Source organism: Rhinolophus sinicus, linkage group LG02, assembly GCF_036562045.2.
Source record: "Rhinolophus sinicus isolate RSC01 linkage group LG02, ASM3656204v1, whole genome shotgun sequence".
NCBI classification, from domain to species: Eukaryota; Metazoa; Chordata; class Mammalia; order Chiroptera; family Rhinolophidae; genus Rhinolophus; species Rhinolophus sinicus.
The window spans coordinates 85,331,218-85,347,360 of record NC_133752.1 but is presented as its reverse complement, the minus strand read 5'-3'; the positions used below and the strand labels follow the sequence as shown (position 1 = coordinate 85,347,360).

Sequence of the window (16,143 nt, the reverse complement as noted above, 5' to 3'; positions counted from 1 at the left end):
CCCCACCGGCTTAGCACATTCTGCCACTCCAGTCAGCAGGACCCAGTACGTTTTAGTTTCCAGTCCTTCTGCCACCGCACCCAATCCGTATCCCCACCTGCATAGTCTCTAACATCCCTCCAAGAAAACCCCAGGGCCTCGAGGGGCGCAGTTGGATCCCATTTTTCTACCAGGCCAGTTACAATCTGCCTTTTCTCCTGCTGTTTTTCACACTCACCAGAGTTCTTTACCTTCTGCCCTAAACAAACTTTGGACCTTGGCAACCTGCTGCTCTTGTCCTCGTCCTGACATGGTGTCCTCATAGCACCTCACACATTTCCAAACCTCACCAGGCCCAGCTCATGCCATCACCTCTGCCATCATCATCACTACCATTGTCACCATTATCATGACCATCATAGCCATTATCACCATCACCATCAATATCATCACCATCCGCCAAGAAGTTTATTACACACTTACTATATCCATTGTATACAGATTATATCATTTAATCCTCACATCAACCCAGGTAGGTATTATGATTTCCCTCACCTTACAGAACACAACTAAAGCACAGAGAGGTTAACTAACATGTTTAAGGTCAACCAGCCATGAAGCAGCTGTGCCAAGATTAAAACCTGGACAGTCTAACACAAGAGCCCCCACAATCAATGGGTACCCTACATAGCTTCCCCAAATATATACATGTACATTGGTTGATAGAGTAATTAGGTTGAGGACTGAAAGAATACAAATAATGAAAGAGAAAATTCATTCAATCATTCAGCAAATATGTACTGAGCTCCTACTATGTGCCACGCACTATGCCAGGCTGCAGGGAGATGGTGATGAAAAAGATAGACATGGTCTCTGTTCTCCTTGGAGCTTAAAGTTGGGGGAAAGCAATCAAAGATGACCCTGAGCTTTCCAGTGAATGATTCAGAGGTGGAATGATAGTGCCATTGAGAGGGAATTCAGGAGGAGTGAGCTTAGAGGCAAAAAGATGATGTTGGCAGGTGGTCTGCTGAGCTTCAGGTGCCAGGGTAAAGCAAATTCACAAATAAAATTGTTCAGGAGGTTGTGGAGATACTGGCTGGGAGCTCAGAGAGACTGACGTGGGAGATGTGAACCTAGGAATTACATAAATAATGTTGACAGCTGAAGATAGGAGACTAAGCCAAGATTGATATAGAGAAAATTAAGTCTAGAGACAGGAGCCAAGCCTTGGAGCATGTTCCAGAGAGGATGGACCCTCTCAAGAGAAGAAATGGTCACAAGCTGTCAAAGAAGCCAGGGACTGGGGTGGCCTGAAGGAGAGGGAGAGGTGGTCAACAGCGTGAAAGGTCTCAGGGAGAGCCACAAAAAAGAACACAAATCCTTTCCAATTGACCTAAGGGAAGTTTTTGCTAATTTCTAAGAGCACATTTTCAATAAAGCAGTGAGGATATGAGGGACTTGGGGGAAAATGGGTGGTAAGGAAAGGGCAATAGCCATTTCTTAAACACACCTCACACTGAGAAGTTGGCATGAAAAGAGAACAGTAATGGTCAGTTAATGGAATAAAATGCTGAACAAAATCAGTTTTACTAATTTTGTGACCTGACCCAAATTTGAATATGTTTAAATGTGACAGTCATTGAATTTAAATAGAACCATGTAAACTCATGCTAACTAAAATGGGACCCCCAGAGTTGACTTACCCAAATATCTTGGGCTCCTACCCAAGTGAATGGTGGTCTCTGCTCTCTAGTTTCTGTTTGGGATCATGACTGAGTTTTGTTCAGCAGATTCTCTCTTCTTTTTGTAACAAAAAAAATTTTAAATAAAAGAAACAATCTAGCTAATCCCCCAAATGTGTTATTCCTTGGGGAAACATTTACATTCTCATGACCTCAAATGCTAAGCCAATAAAAGCAGCATCAAAAACCATTATTCACTGTTATCAGCAAAAATGTAGAAGGGAATGGAAGGCTCAAAGAATTTCAGCATTTCGGGGGTAGGAAAAATGACTTTTTTGCCTTTGCATTTTTATCTTTTCTGCCACCATAATTTAGATAGATAGAGAACAGGCCCAGTGATAGACTGGTACCCATAAGGCTAAATAGTTCATTTCCCAGAGGATTTGGGGAACATACCATCAGGACATCTTTGCAAAAGCATGACAGGCTCACACCTGGGACCAGGGCAGAGCAGAGGAGTGAGTTGTTCTTGTGGAAAGAAATTACTAAATTTAACACCAGAACACATTAATTTGGGAATCATAGAAATACAATCTTCCTAGAATACTCATCACACACTGATCTCTGTTCCGATTCAGGACCAGAAACTAAAGCAGAGAGCAAATAAGAAACAGTGGAATAGTGACAACCTCAGGGTCACAGCCACTCTGAGGAGAGGCTGAGGCAACAGAGGTCATTTTGACTTGAAAAAGGGGAAATAGAGAAAAGATATGGATCACATGAGTAACTGCTCGCTCTTTCTGTTAAGAAAAAAACAGGAAACAATGGTTTAAACTCCCATAAGAAGGCTTTAGTTGGAGATTAGGAAAGAATTTCTAACCATTTGGTTTATAAACATTAAATGTATTGCTAAGGGTCATTAAGATTACTCAGGTTCAAATCTTACATCCTGCTGTGTGACCTTGAGCACATTACTTAACCTCTCTGTGCCTCAATTCCCTCCAAAGTGGGGATTTAGCAGTACCTAACTGTTGTAAGGATTTCACAAGTTAAAGCATTTAGCAGAGGAGCAGACACATCATGAGTGGTAGTTAGCATCGTCTCCATCATGACTGTTCTTTCTCATCATTGTTATACCTGGGCGAACTCTCACCTCAATCCACAAGGTCAGGTGTGAAGGAAATGTAACATTTTTTTTTTTCTAAACTGAATTTAATATCTATCTGCCCCCATTTGGAGGAAAATGCATCTCTGGCAATTCGGGGTCACCTCCTTTCTTTGTGGGGGGAGGGTTGATTTCCGCATTGCCAAGGTGCTTGGAAGGGCACTTTGCTCACCATCGTACCACCAATGCTGCACAGCCAAGCTGTTTGGAATGGGAAGGAACTGGTGCAGTCTGGTCCTGGGGTCGTCATCAGTCCACACTGGCAATTTCAGAGATCTGGGTGTAGCCTCAGGCCTCGGTCCATGCAGGTGGCTGCCACTCTTGACTCCATAGGCCCAGCTCTCTTTCAGCTACTTTCACGGCTTGCTTGGGGAAAGGTGGAAATCCTGGGAGGCTGCCTAGAACCTCATATGGCTCGAGACTCCAAGTAGCCCTACCTGTTTGGGGATCTTGTCAACTCCCCAGAGCTGGGTCTGGGAGAAATGAGACCCAGGATCCCTTTACTGAATGACTCCCCAAGACATTTTATTGCCCTTCCATAGGCCTTGGTCCAGAGAGGGCGGGGCGTGGGACCTATTCTACTTGAGACCCAAACCTTACCCTCTTCTGAGTAGCTCTCCTCTGTGGATGACAAGGATAGATGAGGGACTAAAGCTTTAGCTAGTTCACATGACCCCACGAGGCCCTGAAGACATTGGTCTCTCACTTTACCCTGCAGAGAAGGCACCTGATGTGGTCTTCTTGTTACTTCTCTGAAATAACTTCCTGCTGCCTACACAGAAGGACTGGAAGAGCCTTCTACTCTTTACTATCTCAAGAGGGAATCTCACGGAGTTTACCACAGGCAAACAAGCTAATGCATTATACTTCCATGAAGTCAAATGGCTCAGGTATCTTCTGGCCAGAAACATTGCTTAATTTCATTCTATTTATATACCTAAATAACTTACAGAAAATACAAGCTAGACAAAAATAAAGTGTAAGACTGGAGCAAAAAGAAAATGAGATGAACTGAGACGTATTCACCCCATGTGCCAAGGAATGCCAACATGCTTCAGGACAGCCACAAAGAGGACGCACCTTCCCAGCAGCCAGGAGATGGGAGTCTCCCCGATACTGAAATTCCACCCATGGGTCCTCAGGAGGCAGACACTGTGTAATATAGTGAATTAAGCCTCGGTGATATCTGTATAGGAAATAATACAGTGAGCTGCCCAAGGCTACTTCTTACAATACCCTGGCTTCGGACCCAGAGCATCCTCACAAAGGGAATGTCAGTAAAAATAATTCCACTGAGGCAAGTACTGTGCAACCCACACACATCTTTCTGTTATTTCGATAAATAATAAACAAGCTAAATAAGCCAAAATAAGGTTCATTAGTTTTCAGAGAGGTGAACAAACTACATATTATTCAGACAGTCCTTCCCATATTGTTCCTGTCAAGTATTTACCAACAGTAGGCTCAGGTTAGCATGGCCAACTGTCCTATTTGCCCAGGACTGAGGGCTTTCAGTGATAAAACAAAGACAGTCTCAGGCAAACTGGGACAGTTGGACACCCTGTTTCAGAATGATACTTCCTGCCTCGGTCTTGGATCATAGCTCATCTGTGTTGCTGGTTAAATGCAAAACTTTAAAAATCAGATGATCTAATTTGGGTTAACGCCTTCTGAGAACTGAGGAGCCGACAGGAAGTAGAGCAGCCAGAACTCCACCAGGAAGGCGGCCCGGGTAGGGCCTAAATTCTCCTCCAGAAGTGTCTTTTCTCCTGTAATGGACAGGTCAAGGCCCCACAATATACCCGGCTTCCTGTTTTGTCCATTCTACGTGCTCAATAAATTCTGGGATCAAGTTGAATTGGGGTGACTCGGGGCAACGTTCCTCAGCCTCTTCCAGCTCCTTTTGTTCATCTTCCCTTAGGCACTTTTTTGGGGTGCACTTCTCCTTTATTAATCTATTTTTTATTCTACTCTCCATTCAGGGGTGAGCTCTGTGTCCTCGCCCTAGGGCCCCTGGAGATGCAGAGGCAGAGTTCTCTTCTGTGGGTGCCCAATGCTTGTCTCCTGGCCACGTGAATAATGACCGAACAGCCTCCCCTGGCTCCTGTTCTGAGAAATCTCCTCAGTGGGTTTTCCCTGCTCTGAAAGCAGGCTGTGATAGTGCCGGGGCTGTGTCCTGGTGAAATTCTCTTCTATTCCTGCTTCTCAGGGACCCCAAAGATCCAGGGTGCTGGGTTATGACCCTGGGGTGTTAGGATAAAACAGGATTTGTGGTCTAGTTGACCAGACCAATAGACAAATAAGTACATGAATCTTCTTGACTTTCTTCTGAAGACTTTGGAAATGATTTTCAATGAAAACAAAATAAAACAATAATCATGGCAATAAAAATAAGAAACAAAACAAAAACACTACTAGAATTCAGTTTCTCATGCTTAAGCCAAAATAATTTAGTTCTCAGAAAATTATCTCCCATTCCCTGGCTCTCATCCTCCTCTTTCTGGAAAAGAGAGACAAATAATCAAAGAAGTAGGTTCTCTAACTCCTGATTTATTTATCCTGTACTTACAGGTGGGTCACTCATCTTTTCGGTACTCGAGTTGTTTCATCAGTAAATAAAAATAATCATACGATAGGAACGATTTGAATACTGTTAGTTATGTGCCAGGCATTGTTCCAAGCACTTTGTTTATAGTAGCTTGTGTGATCTTCCCAATAATCTTGTGAGGGGCATGCTCTCCATTTTACAGATGAGAAAACTAGGACTCAGAGAATTTAAATAATTTAACAGCTGCTAAATGAGAGACTGGAATTCAACACAGACTGGCTTCAGAATGTATGAACTTACCATTACTCAATGTTGAATGAATAATGGATGAATGAATAGTGGATGGATGGATGGATGGATGGATGGATGGATGGATGGATGGTGGATGGATGGTGGATGGATGGTGGATGGATGGATGGATGGTAGATGGATGAGTGGGTGGTGGATGGTCAGATAAAGGCACTGGGCCCAGCTCAGACACCTCTATCAGATATACATTGCATCACTATTTAAAATTCATGCTCTTAACACCAATTGTAGCTCCCCATATTCTTCTGTTTCAAAATGAAGTGGAGGATTGTCCATTAGGAAGACAACAGACTCTGAGCTGAGGAAGAACTTGGCCTCTGTGTATTACACCTTCCTTGGAAAAGGAACATCCGCCGCCAGGAATCATTTAAGTCTCTGTGGAATGGAAGCAAAGACCTTATGTTTCTCCAAAATGAATTAATCTCAAAAGAGTTCCTTGAGAATCTTGGATATAAATTGCTCCTTTAGAGCCAAGACTAACACATATCTTACATTAAAAGTGAAAAGACTATTCCTAGTTACACCCCAAAGAAATAGATTATTGCATCCAGTCAACAAGAGTTTATCTTAAACCTCCAAAGAATTATATGCACCTCCTTAAATTTTACTCTTTAATTAAGAGACCAGTTTGAGGTTGGCCAGATCTCTGGCTTTGGCCTAGCAGTCACCAAACCTCAACGATAGGCCTGTTTTCAATCTTGGTGATATCAATCTCTTGACAACCAAACATTTCTTTAATAAAAGCATTTTGTGTGCCTTTCTTTGATCAGACTCCTTAAGATTACTTAGATAAGGGGAAAAGAAAATTCTATGGATCTAGAAAATCAAGTATGATTGAGTGCTTACTCTACTGCAGAATAGCTCGCATGCCACAGGACACCATTATCTTTTAAAAACTTACCCTTGGTGAGATTTTCAAAGATGCGTAGATTTGCCTTTTTCTGGCTTTGTTTAGGAGGTGATAATTAAGTTTTATTTTCTTTTTAATTGTTCAATGGGTGGCTAGAATTAACGTCATTAATATTTTCCAGTGGTCTGGAATTCAAAGGTGCCCACGTGAATTGAATTCTTATACCTCCACCGTAGTTAGCTCATGTTCTGAAGAATTCTGCATAGTGAACAGCACTGGGCATAAAACTGATATATTATCTGGGTTCTATTACTCAGAGCCACAGAAACTTGTGCAAGCCACTATAGCCTTCTCAGCTTCAGTTTCTCAACCTCATTTTGCTACCTGACCTGCAGAATGGAGCTAAAGCTGTCCGCCATCCTATCTAAGTATTGTAAAGAACGCATGATCATCAAAACTAGTGACAAAGTGTAGCAGTGAACACAGGCAAGTACCAAGGAAGAAGAGTTATTCTATTAAACAGCACAAAGCATGAGTAAGTAACCTTTGCATCATTATAGTCACATGGCTTTGAACCTGCAAGTTGGGTTATAAATGATCTTCATGTACTTAACAAATTCCTCTGAAAATACCAGTGAGGCAAACAACAAAACAATTTACCATGATGTAAAGGTTATACTAAAAATGAGTTTCTCTTTCTGGTACTGGTAGAGCCTAAATGCCCTACACTGAGGTTTTGGGGGTTTTATCGCTAAAACCTGCCATAAAAAACCAAGCCCTTACTCATGGAGTAATCAGGAGTAGGTTGGGCATCACAGTATTATGAGGGGACATGGGTGTTGTTAGGGGACCATTGGTAGCCTTTTCTCAATTTCACTTCTTTACAAAAGATTTTAAAAAAGGAATTAATGAGGGTGGAAGAACTCAGGATTCTGGGTAGTTGTTATTTCCAACAGAGTGTAGAATGTCAAAGAATCCATAAACATCAACTCCACCCATCTCCTTCCTCCCTGTAAATAAAATTTCCCCCAGAGATGGCTGCCTAATCTGCCCGGAGCAAGTATGCTCTTAGAGCCATTCAGTTTGCTTCCCTGGTCCTGTACCAGACCCTGCAGCCTGGCCTTCTAAAGATGATTTTGAGTGTCTTAAGCACTATTCAGGAGTTCAAATACTCTGATCTCAGCGATCTCTTCAACTCTATAGACTCTCTGTCCACGTCCTAATGGCCAAAGGAGATGCCCCAGCTTCTCCTTCACAGTTTCTTGTCACTTGAGTGTGTGTTTATGAATAGCCCTTCCCAGGGAGCCTTGAATTGGTCCAGCTTATTAATTGCCAGTTTCTCTTTCTCCAGCTTAGAGAGTGAAGGGTTTAGGAATCATAACACATGAGAGAAGGATGAAGGAGCAAGGAAAGGAAGTCTTAGTGGGGACAAGATCACGGACACTAGGCACTTCAGGGCATTCCCATGAAACGGGAATTAGATTTATCTGTCATAACATCAGGAACAGAGCCGGGACTAATGAGCGGAAGTTATGTGGCAGCAGATTTCTGACTCAGTATTATGGAAAACAGCCTTGAGCACCCAGAATAGGCTGCTTTATGAGACAGAGTTCCCCAACACTAACAGTATGCAAGTGGAGATGCTCTGACCACTTATTAAGAGGGGATCTTGCACTGAACAGAAAGGTGGTTTAAGGGCTGAACTCAAAGACCTCCTCGGCCTTTTCAAATGGAGATACCAAGATTCTAAGTTCATTAGTGAGTTTTCTCAGACCTGGAAATTCCCCCATCGTTTCTCAGGCCCCAGCTCCCCTTCACTCTCTGCAGAAAGCCTGGAGTAAGAACATTTCACATTCCTCAGATGTCATTGCCCCCACCCAGCTGAAAAGGTGAGTATGATAGACTTCCACCTGAGGGATGAGGCTTTTGTTGCTGTCCCTCTGGGCAGAAGTAGGAAACCAGCAAACTTTGATGTTAGCATTCTTTTATTTTCTCAGAAGCCCACCTCCCTTAAACAATCTTTTTTCTTCTCTTAGATCAAAATGGTTTGTTGAGTTCATCACATCTTTCCTGAAAGTATTTAGAGACTAACACAGGGCCTAGGACATAGTAGGTGGTCAATAAATCTCTTTTGAAAGAACGGATGAATACATTTTAATAGCAAGAGAAAAGAGTGTACACTGCTTGACCCAAACGTCAAATATCTTAGTCATTCCAGGCCCATCTGTAAAATAGGAATGAATATGCTAATGAGCCTTGCTTTTGGGTTGTTCTGAAAATTAGAGGATATAATGAAGATAATATGCTTAGCAGAGTGTCTGACACATAACGCAGGTATAATAAATGCTAGCTCTCTTCATTACTATTATAATTGTTATTATTACTATTATTTTAAACAATATGATTGGGGGACAAAGAGATACTTAATATTAGAACAGAACTTCTTTCCTATTACCCTTTATGTCACATCATGTCACATCATATCGCACCATTGGAAACTGGCAAACTATTTCATGCTGATTTTAAGGAAGAAAGACCAGGACATCAGTTAGCAAAGGGATGCTTTGCCTTAATTCAGAGGGTTGGATTCCTCAGAGCACCGGGACTGATTCTCATTGCCTTGGTTATTATAGAGGCCTCTGTGAGATTGCAGCTGTAGGATCACAGAAGGAAATGAGTTTTGGGTTTCAAGGGGGACCAGGGGTAGTCTAAGACCATATAGTGAATACCTGCTGAAAAATGTCCTAAGAGAATGAGTCAGTGATTTAGTTTTCCAAACGTACTTACTGGCAGATGAGAGAATTTGTGAAAATCAAAACATATATTCTTAAAATCTTATCAATTGTAGCTGTGATCCCTGCCAGTCACTCCCAGTGGGGCTGGGCCTACTGCTGGGGTGTCTCCCTTCTAGGCAGAGCTTCTGTGGGTGCCGCGTCTGTTAGTCCTGAAAGAGAAGGAAGATGGAAGGCAAGAGATCTTCACCATGAGAGACCTCTTGCATTTACTCTGTCGTCATATCTTTCCTTTGTTCTAACATTCTAGCAAAGGGACTTTCCTGTTTGTAAACAGTAAAACTAAAGAACTCTGCTAGGTGGGTGGTTTGGGAGGCAGGAAGTGATTAAAGACTTGGTACAGAGTCAGACGATTTATTGTCATTTTATTTAAAAATACAAAGAGATTCTATTATTTGCCAGTAGCCACAAAGGTTTCATTCGCTAAGTGATGTGGCAGCCTATAATACAGGTCCCTAATTACCCATGAACCTATGTGCCCTGGTGAATCAGCCTCATAAATTAGTTAGTCACAGTCATGAATATAAGCATAGATAAAAGCACTTGATAGAAGCTTCAGGGCAACCTGGACTTATTAGCAAGTTGTAAATCAAGCCCATTCTAAATAGGAAGGTAAGGATAGGCTTTTCAAGCTCCTTTCCAGCATAACTGATTCCCCATCCTGCTGTGACACAACCCACATCTGGTAACTAACTGCAACCACCAAGTACAGTTTGCCTTCCTTTCCTTGTGAATTCAAGATGGTGTGTAGATGGCAATTCTCAAAAGAGACTTCTGGAAAGGTAAACCGTGTTCTCATTCTTCAAACAGAGGCAATTGAAGCATGAATATAAGTAATTTACTTATTTTTAGACTGTCATGTAATTAAAACCACATCTCAGAGCAGATCCTGTATAGTCACCTTTTATTAAGTGTAGGTGGCCGTAGCATTATTGTTCTAGAAAACAAAAGTTGTTTTCTTTTTTACCTGAATTTCCCAGAGAGTGCGTCTCAGGAGTCGTTGCTGTTTAAATGTTCCCCATTTGATGTGAATGAAGTGTTTAATGTAAATTCTATGATGAAGTAGTTAATTGTGATTTGCAATAAACCCTTTGTCTCTGACTCACCCAAGATGACTGCCATCTGACATCCTGTTTCCTTCTTCTAGACATTGGCCCGGGTGCCGTCATTGTGAAAATAGGGCATCACAGGTATATATATATATGAGTTCAGTGACTGTCATCAGATAGTCAGGTAGGCCACTGTCATACAAACAGAAAATTACGATGGTTATATTATTTAATTAAATGTCATATGATGGGACACTTAAAGTGACTCTAAGATTAAACTCTCATTTGGGGTTTGTTTGATGGCTACCGGCCACTACCACCAATTTGGAGATATTACAACAAAACTCTGCTGCTGACAAAACAATTAATCATTAATGATGAAAAATTTTCGACTGGGACCAGAAGAACATCTGGAGGCCATTAAAACTGGAAAGTTTCCCCTCTAAATCCTGATTGCTAAAGTTAGAACCGACTACCCAGAAACCGTGGCCCTCGTGCTAACTCAATGTTTGCGTTTCACTAAAAATGATTACAAGGATTTATATCTTTCTCTGCGTGGCCCAGTGCCCATACCTACAGCCTCTAACCTTGCTGGGCACGTCCTGGTGTGCAGCACTATTTCTCTCCTGTTGGGTGTGGAAGGAGGAGCTTCCTGGAGAATAATTCCATATTCCTTTTTCACATCTAAAGGCCCATCAGCAATCTAAAGGCCACGCCATCCTGAGATAAATGAGGGGAAAAAATAGGATGCAAGGCCCAACAATGAAAATATTAAAATATAAAAAATTACTATGCTGGGGTTTGCTTCTAAATATCGGATACTGTCATGCATCACATAATGGTGTTTCAGTCGATGACGGGCCACATCTAGGACGGTGGTCCCATAAAATCGTAATGGAGCTGAACGATTCCCATCACCTGTGACGTTGTATAGTGTAACATCTTAGCACCATGCATTACTCCCATCTTTGCGGTGATGCTGGTGGAAACAAACCTATTGTGCTGTCGGTCATATAAAAGGATAGCACGGACAATTATGTACATAATATGTTGATAAGAATAATACATGACTATGTTACTGGCTTATATCCTCACTATACTACTCTGTTATCTTTGTTTTAGCATGGACTCTTTCTACTTATTAAAAAGTTTGCTATAAAACTGTATGGCGTATTACGCTGGCAGCAGCCTCATAGATCTCATGTTTACCACGTCTCTGGATTGCATCCTTTTCCCATGTCGTTGATTTTATAAATGTTGTTTTGTGAAGTTAGTATAGCCTAGGTGTAGTGTTTATGAAGGCTACAATAGTGTACAGTCATGTCCGAGGCCTTCACACTCACTCACTGACTCACCCAGAGCAACTTCCAGCCCTGAAAGCTCCATTTGTGGTGTCTTGTGCAGGTGTACCATTTTTTATCTTTTATTCCATACTTTCACTGTACCTTTTCTATGTTTAGATATGTTTAGATACACAAATACTTACACTTGTTGAAATTGCCTACAGTATTCAGTGCAGTAACATGCTGTACAGGCTTGTAACGTAGGAACAGAAGGCGGTACCATACAGCCTAGGTGTGCAGTAGGCTGTACCATCGAGGTGTGTGTTCGTGCACTCTGTGATGTTTGCACGACGGCAAAGTCACCTAACAACACATTTCTCAGAACATATCCCCGTCATTAAGTGGTACATGACTGTAAATCTATCTATATGTAATAAAAGTGGCGAGTTAAACGTTATATAATTTCAACTGTGTATTTGTTTGCAGTTTGGTAAGTGAGAAGCTCCACACAGGATTCACTGAGTTAAAATTAAGGTGTCAGCAGAGCTTCATTCCTTTCTTGAGGCACTAGGAGAAAGTCCATTACCTTGTTTTTCCCACTTTCTAGAGGCTGCTCACATTCCTTTGTTTGTGGCCTCTTCCTCCATCTTCAATGCCAGCAAAGTTACACCTCTCTGACCCTTCTTCCACCACTGCATATTCCTTAACCACTGCAGGAAAAGGCTCTCTGATTTTAAAGACCCAACTGATTAATTTGGGCCCACCCAAATAATCCAGGATAATCTGCCCAGTTTAAAAATCCTTAATCACATCTGCAAAGTTCCTTTTCCATAAAAGGTAACATATTCACAGATTCCTGGGATTAGGGTGTAGACATCTTTGGGGGCCTTTATTTTGCCTGTCACAAGCTATTTCCAGACTCCCAAGTAGAAAAGATATTTGAAAACAAGAATTCGTCAATCACTTTCCCTTTTGTCATTCTGTTTAGAACTGAATTTTGCCCTAAGAAATAGGACAGAAGTTTTCAATGCCTAAAGTCTTAGACATGGAACCATTTCACAAGTTTCACTATTCCACAATGAATCTTGGTTAAACATTTTCCAAAATTTTCAGAGATTATTTCAATTTTACGGGTAAATATAAAATCTATCCAGTTTTACTATTATATATTTCCTGAGACCAATATAATGTTTTTTATGTACCAATCATAGTTCTTTTCAAATGATCAAATGTACCTTGAAAGTATTTTTTTAACAACTATAAGGCCAGCTGAGTTGGAGTCTGGACCACTGGTACAAATAGGCTGAGCAATGTCAGTCAATGTCCAGAAATGGCTGATGGGCCATATTTTGTCTTTAAGACGGTGGTTCTTATTGGCAAGAACATCCTTTTTGGGGCCCTGACCCATGTTCTCTCATCAAGCAAATGACTCATTCCAGAGGCACACACCGTCCCTAAGCCTGCAGCCTGCCACATGTCAGCCCTGGCCACAGAATGACCAAACAAAGGTAAAGGCACTGCCTATAGTCCAGACCTATGCTAAGAGTCTTACATGCACTATGTCACTTAACAAAATCCTACAATATGGGCTGTAGCAATCACTCCATTTTACAGACAATGGAAGCAAGACTTAAAGTGATATGAGTAACCTCCCAGAGCTGGTGAGTCATTGGGCTGGGCAAAGTCAGGACTAGGGAGGCAAGTGAGGAGTTGAAGCTGGGTACAAAGTGGAAAAGGGAGCCCCAAAACTCAGCAATTAGGGCAAGGAATATGATAATGCAGTATTTTAGAAAATCAAAATTGACGAAAAAATCCATAATGAACAAAATACCAAATTCTGAATAAAGACAGGATCTGACCTTGTACTTATAGGACTTAGCCTTACTCACCTGACCCTGATCCCAGCCCTGTCAAATCCTGTCCCTGCCCTGGCTGAGATTTGAACCCAAGACTGGCTGAAACCACAACCTATGCTCTCCCTCACTTATCTGACTCCTTTGCTAGCAGGGAACTAGGCTGTACCTATATTGTTTGTCAACAGTGGTGACAAGTGACCCTTGGGAAAGTCATACCCAGGTTGTACTGAGAGGGACATCTGTGATGGCAAGAAATCATGTGAAGTGGCTCCTGGTCCTTACTGTCAGCCAAGGAAATGCTTGATAGAATAAGTCCTAGTTTAGGGAGAGGGCATGTCTCTGAGAAAATCAGCATTAATCAGCCTATGGGCAGATCGACTTTGGTGAAAGTGCCATGGCTCAGTTCAGATGGACAGAGAGTCCCCCCTGGCAATTGGCTATTCCCAAGTGATGGTGACCTCCTCCTTCCCTGCCTAGCCCACTCCCTGCAAGTGCCACTGTGGACTGGGGACCTCTGCTTCTCCCAGAATAGAAATTCCTTTGCCCAAGTCAATTGGAAAGCGATCCTTCTTGCCTCCTGCAATGCAAGCATCTGCTGAGCAGCTGTCAAACAATGCCCACCACTCCCTCCAGCCCAAAGCCAGCGGCAGCCTTGTCAGTACAGGACAAGGAAGCAGCTTCTGCAGCTGTGAATGGGATGCTTGAACTAAATTCTAGCAATGAGGGTACAGTGAACACACTCTGTGGAACTGTCATTTTCCCTGCCTGCCTCTTCTTCCTTTCCCAGCCACATCTGAGCTTGACATCATAGTATTTCTTATAGCATCTCCTTGTATACCTCAGTTAAAACTTTAGGCTCTAATTCCAGCATCCAAGCATTTAAAACATGTTCCTTTCCTGAAATGCCATCATGAAATCAAGCAGGATGCTTTGCGTTGACATGAAGCAGCCCTCTTCCTGGAATCTGTAGAGACAGCGGCTCACCCTTCGCGCTCTCTCCCTCTCTAGCTACACGTTCTACTTCACTCTCACTGCACTGCCACTTTCTCTGCCGAACGCTTTGTTAAAAGCATAGTGCAGCTATTTAAAACAATCCTTTTTCTTTCTTCTTAAAGGTACAAACACGAGTTTCTCTATATTTTCTTATCCTAGGAATATTAACAAATGTATTTTTCATTTATTCATTAACAAATACATGCTGTTTACCAAGAGTCAAGTTCAATGCCATCTTGTAGGTTTTCCGTACAGCAGCTCCTCCTCTGGGAGAGTCTAGCTGATGCTCTCTCAAAAAATCACCTGACCTTCGCTATTGACAATAGTCAAAGGGGACCTGGTTAGTTTAAAAGAGAGAGAGAATGTCCTAATCTGTCCTGAAGGCAGCTGAGTTTAACAACAACAAAAAAGGAGAATGTCCTTTTCTGAAGACAGCTGAACACTTGTTCTAACTAATACCAGTGATGCTTGCCATGAAAAATAATGAATGAAAGTAAGGAACGGAGGTACACTCACTTCTAGATTGCATTTTAAATTAACAGTTTTCACAGGACTTATTAAACAATAATTAAACAATAATAATACTCAAAACAGAAACTTTGGAAAACCCAAAATAGCATTTAAAAAAATCAGTCATGTTATATGTCAATTATATCTCAATAAAGCTGGGAAAAAAAATCATAAGTCAAATATCTAAGGTAACAATTGATAACGTAATTTGTCTGAAAGTGAGTTATTTTAATATTTGTCCCCACGCATGTGAAAAATACATGTATTTTTTAACCAAAAATTGACTCATACTCTTCCCATTACAGTATTTCCTGTGCTGATGAACATGAACCTAAATAGAAATGTGATGGTTGCATTCTGTCTTTTGTATTCATCTTTTGTTATCGGTATATAAATATATTATATATTACATATTATATATAATATATAACTATATTATATATAATATATATTATATGTAACACATATTATACATATATATAACATATATATTATATATTATATAATATATAATATATTATATAATATTATATATATTTTTTATATATATACACACACACACACACACACACACACACACACACACATATACATAAATCAACACCTCCACACTCGCCAGGGAAACTTACCTTCCAAGAAGGTACCTCGGTTAGGAATGAGGCGATTTTTTTCTGAGAGTCTCAGAAATTCAGCGTTGGAAAGGATTGTTGAGGAAAGCCAGCCACTCTTCCACCTCAGCTGTTATACATTAGCCTCCTCTGTAAGCTTCTAAACTACCATGCCAGGCTCACCCCACTCTTGGAGATTCCGATTTTATTAGTCTTGGGTGGAACCTAGGCGTGGAATCACCTTAAGGTTTCTCAAGTTGTTCTAATGCGAGCCAAGGTTGAGAGCCATTGAACTAAAGGGTTTTTTAAGTGAAAGAATTTTGCAAATTTTCACTGGGTTCAAGTATATGTTTGCTCAGGCAATGACCCGAACAAATTCTTGAGTTTTCCCACTAATTCTTTGACTTTATGAAAAATATGCCTGAGAAAACTGTGACACACACTTGATGCACTTCGGAAAGGAAATCATGACTTTGTCCAGCGCTTTTAGTAGTGTTATGGTGACCAAAGAATGGTGGC

At 41.3% G+C, this 16,143-nt stretch overlaps 1 long non-coding RNA gene across 2 annotated transcripts; it reads right to left on the bottom strand.

The window, feature by feature from the left end:
* Window positions 1-428: 428 nt before the first annotated feature.
* LOC109447284 (uncharacterized) lies at window positions 429-15,797 on the bottom strand. 2 transcript variants are annotated; one of them, XR_012493755.1, is made up of 4 exons: window positions 15,646-15,797; window positions 10,432-10,566; window positions 9,321-9,477; window positions 429-6,058 (listed from the first exon to the last, which is right to left on the bottom strand). It is a non-coding gene; the product is annotated as an uncharacterized LOC109447284 (long non-coding RNA). The 2 variants fall into 2 exon arrangements; XR_002137342.2 differs by having other exon boundaries at window positions 429-9,477.
* Window positions 15,798-16,143: the final 346 nt, after the last annotated feature.